Source organism: Tamandua tetradactyla, chromosome 5, assembly GCF_023851605.1.
Source record: "Tamandua tetradactyla isolate mTamTet1 chromosome 5, mTamTet1.pri, whole genome shotgun sequence".
Classification (NCBI taxonomy): Eukaryota; Metazoa; Chordata; class Mammalia; order Pilosa; family Myrmecophagidae; genus Tamandua; species Tamandua tetradactyla.
The window spans coordinates 37,154,858-37,160,015 of NC_135331.1; positions in this window are offsets into that span (position 1 = coordinate 37,154,858).

The following is a 5,158-nucleotide window of genomic DNA, read 5'->3' on the forward strand; positions in this document are numbered from 1 at the left end:
AGAGAATTTGAGAGGACACCTTGGGATTCTAGAGGAGTCTGGATAGGCAGAGAGGATGCTGGGAGCTCATTTGGGCTGGGGGTTTAGAATGCACCAGAGTAAGAGGCTCAAAGGATGAGGTTGCTCCCCCTCCAAACTCCAGGTTTGGCATATCATCACCATCGTGGCCATCTTGCTATTTCTCCCATGTGCCATAGACAGTCCTGCCACAGAGCCTTTGCACATGCTGCTCCCTCTGCACACACTCGACCTGGTTCATTCCCCCACTTCCACAGTCTCTTCCTCTGGCCTTCCTCACAGAGGAATCCCTGAGCAACCCCCCTCGTACCTGTGATTTCCTTCCCCGGCCTAGATCATACATGATCTGTTATACATTTATGTGAGCACAGCCACGGGGGCCCCCAGCGGTGTATGTCAACCAGTATCAGCCTGAGTAGTTAGCTCTCGCCCCCAGACACAAGGTGCCCGTCCCTACCCATTGACCTCAGCAGCAAAAGGTGGGGAGGATGGAGGGCATAGAGCCAGAAAAGGGGAGCCACCACTGGCCCCTTTCTTTCTTTTTTTTTTTTTTTTTTTAACTTTTTTAAACCATGAAATGTAACATACATACAAAAAAAGGCAGTGAATTTCCTAGTACATTTTAACAAGTACTTTAGAACAAAATGATTTTCATTTTTTCTTCTAGCTGTTCCAAGACACTGGAGACCAACAGAATATCAATATAATCATTCAGCAATCATACTCATTCGTTAAATTCTATCTTCTCACCAAAGAAAGAAGGGTTTATTTGTCCAGAACCTAAATTTTCTGTAGCAGGTAATCTAACTCAACCTGTCTGGATAGCTCATTTAAACAAGCGAAACACAGGGAGCCCAGAATAAACCTGAGGGTCTTTAATCCTGTACAGCTTAATGTAATGCCTGGATACATCCCAGAGTATATTAAGCAGATAATCAAAAAGTTCCTTGAGGGATAGGAGAAAATATATGGAACTATTAAACTTTACCACCAGGGAAAACCCTGATACTGTGTCAAACCTTAGGGACACCCAAATCAATAGGCCAAGCCCTTGATCTTGAGGCTTACTCTTGTGAAGCTTATGTAGGTAGCAGAGAAACTTAGCCTAGCTATAGGCATGCCTAAGAGTTACTTCTGGAGGACCTCTTTTGTTGTTCAGATGTGGCCTCTCTCTCTCTGAGCCCAGCTCTGCAAGTGAAATCATTGCCCTCCCCACTACATGGGACATGATATACAGGGGAGAAAGTCTCCCTGGCAGCGTGGGAGATGACTCCCAGGGATGAGTCTGGCCCTAACACCGTGGGATCAACAATGCCAACCTAGCCAGAAGGGGGAAAAGAAGTGTAACAAATGAAGTATCAGTAGCTGAGAGAATTAAATACAGTCAAGAAGCATCCCACATTCAATGTGATGTTGGGCACTCAGCTGCTCTACAAATTTGAGAGGCCCCAGTATGCTGAAATCCTTGTGGCTCACCCTGATGCACCAATGTCCCAGGTTTATGGAGCACCACATCTACTGAGATTATTTGTGATTATTTCTGGAGGTCACTCTTATGCAAACTTCAGTCAGACATTGTTACCTATCATCATTTGCCAAACCCCAACCAAAACCATTCCAGCCAGTCCTAAAGAACACCTAGGGGAATATGTAAGATCCTACAAAAGTTCCATGCACTAGGGTAATTTTCCAGAAACCTACAACTATCAGATTGGTCCCTGAACCAGATAAGTTCTGAAACCTAGATGGCCCAGCCTCTCCAGAACATCAGCTAGTTCCATCTCCCTACCCCTTATTATTGACAACCTCTCCCAACATGAAAAAGTTAGAATGGCCATAGCCCAAATACCCCTAAAGAGTGGGAGAAAGATCAAAGGTGATGGATTTATATAGAGAAAGTAGTTTAACAAATATAATTGCTGAATCATTGTATTGGTATTCTTTTAGTCTCCAGTATCTTAGAACAGCTAGAAGTAAAAACCTAAAATTGTGAAATTGTAACCCATACCAAACTCTGAAATCTGTTCTACAACTAATTGTTGCACTGTGAGTTGAAATTTATTGCTTTTTTGTATATAAGTTATTTTTCACACACACAAAAAAAGTCGATTGTGATGATAAAAAAAAATATGTATTCCTTCTAGCCTCCAATGCTCTGAAGCAGCTAGAAGGAAAAATCTGAGAGGATGGTATGGGAGCCCATGATAAACTCTAGGATCTGTCCTATAACCACTTGTTGAAGAGTACTTTGAAAGCTATTGCCTTTTTCTCTCTTTGTTTTGTATATATGTTATATTAAACAATTAAAAAACGTTAAAAAATATTCTGTCTTGTCTGTTATACTCCTTCTCTTTAAGTGACATATATTCATAAAAGCAATAAATGTCAAGGCACAGCACAACAATTAGTTGTAGGAACAGATTTCAGTGTTTGGTATGGGTTACAATTTCACACTTTAAGGTTTTTATTTCTAGCTGCTCTAAGATACTGGAGGCTAAAAGAAATATCAGTATAATGATTCAGCACTCATACTCATTTGTTAAACCAAACATTCTCTTTATAACTCCAGCATCACCTTTGATCTTTCTCCCACTCTTTAGGGGTATTTGGGCTATGGCCATTCTAACTTTTTCATGTTGAAAAGGGCTATTAGTAATATGGAATATGGGGATGGAACTAGCTGATGTTCTGGAGAGGCTGGCCCCTCTGCATTTCAGGACTTATCTGGTCCAGGGACCCATCTGGAGGTTGTAGGTTTCTGGAAAGTTACTCTAGTGCATGGAGCCCTTGTAGAATCTTGTACAATGCCCTAGGTGTGTCTTTTAGGATTGGCTAGAATGCTTTTGGTTGGAGTTTGACATGCTATGATAGGTAGCAATGTCTAACTGAAGCTTGCATAAGAGTGACCTCCAGAGTAGCCTCTTGACTCTGTTTGAACTCTCGCTGCCACTGATACTTTATTACACTTCTTTTTCCCCTTTTGGTCAGGATGGCATTGTTGATCCCACGGTGCCAGGGCCAGATTTATCCCTGGGAGTCATCTCCCACTCCGGCAGGAGGACCTTTACCCTTGGATGCCAGGTCCCCCGTAGTGGGGAGGGCAGTGATTTCACTTGCAGAGTCGGACTTGGAGAGAGTGAGGCCACTGGCTGCTGCCATTCCACCCATATCTTGTGAGCACCGTCCACGTGCCAGGCCCTGGCCTGGTAGCCAAGGATGGGGAGTGGAACAAAGCAAAGCTCCCTCCTGCATGGAGCTGCCCTCCTCTTGGGTCACCCTAGAGCCAACGTCTCTGCCCGAGGAATGGGTAGTGGGAGAGAAGAAGGGAGGTGTGTTATTTGGTTCTGGGCCCGGCTCTCTTGCCAGCCTGCTGGGTGACCTTGAAGCAGGCACTCAATTCTCTGGACCTCAATTTCTTTGTGTGTGAAATGGAGAGACTGAGCGACGTTTCTCAGAAGTCTGGGGCACAGGGGCACACAAGGGCGCAAATGCAGCTGTAAGCAACCCCCAACCTCCGGGTGTGGAAATCACTCCCTTTGCAGCTCTTTCTGAGCTTTTCTGATGCTAAGAGGAGAAAGCCTCAGGTGGTGCTAGTAGGCCTTTAACGCCTCTTGCTTACGTGTTGGTCTCGTGTTCCAACAAAACAGACAGCAGGCCTTGGGGTGCGGCCTTCGCAGGCAATAGCTACGTCGCCCTGCTTTGAGGCGTCAATTTTAGGGTTGTGGTCAGACACACTGCTTTCTTCTAGATTCCCTCTCTTGGCCTTTCTCCAAAATGCCACTGCAACCCCAGCTCCAAATCTGTCCATGTGGCAAAAGGGCGGGCAAGTAGATCAATGGAACCGAATAGAGTCCAAACCCAGGACCCCGGGTACATGTTCAAAGGACGTTCAGCAAGGATCCTTTTATGGGTTGAATTGCGCCCCTCAAAAGTCTGCTGAAGTCCTAACCCCCCAGAACCTCTGAATGGGACGTTATTTGGAAGTAAGTTCTTTGCAAATGTGATCAAGTTAAGATGAGGTGATACTGAGTTAGAGTAGGCCGTCATCCAACACGATTGTGTCTTTAGAAGAGAAGCAGAGACAGGGACACGGGGAGAAAGCCATGTGAAGATGGAAGGAGAGGCTGGACTTATGCCGCCAGGAGCCATAGTACTCTGAGAATTGCTGGTTACCGCCAGAAGCTAGGAAGAGGCAAAAGAGGATTCTTCCCCCTGCAGCCTCTGCAGAGAGCATGGCCCTACCGACGCCTTCCTGCAGCCTTCTGGCCTCCAGAACTGGGAGACAATATATTTCTGCTGTTTCAGGTCACGGAGTTTGGAGTAAACTCTTCCTGCAGCCACAGGAAACAAGAACAGACACCAAAGCAATCCAACGGGGGAGACGAAATCATTCCAACTAACCATGCTGGAGGAACTGGATTTACTGGAAAGAAGGACTCTTGCCATTGCCTCATACAGTATATGAACTCAAATCAAAAGGTGTCAGAGAGTTAAACGTAAAAGCTAAAACCACAAAGCTACCAGAAGCAGGCATGATCCTAGAGAGGACGCCAGCAGCCTTCAGCATAAAAGAAACTTGGAACAATGGACTTCGCAAAATTGTAAAATGCTGGCACTTCAAAAGACACGGTGAAGAAAAGCCACAGACTGGGAGAAAATATTTGCCACACAGAGCTGAGAAGGGGCTCATAAACAGAACATATAATGAACTCTTCCCGTTCAGTAATAAAGAAGACAAACAGCCTAATAAAAAATTGGGCCAAAGATTTGGACAGACACTTCACCAAAGAAGATATACAGTAGATATAAGGGAGCAAATAAGCACATAAAGAGGTGCTCAACTTCAATAAGGAAATAAAAATTATACAAATTAAAGCCATAAAGAAGATATTACTACACACACACACACACACACCAGAAGGACTAGACTTGAAAGGCAAATGCTACCAAGTGTTGGCGAGGATGTGAAGTAACTGAGTCTTCCACCTACTCCTGCTGGGAATGCAAAGTGGTACAACCACTTTGGAAAATAGTTTGGCAGTTTCTTAAGAAGTAAAACATACTTCTCATGTGACCCAGCCATTCCACTTCTAGAGAAATAAAAGCAAGAGTCCCTGCAAAAAACTTGTACGTAAATGTT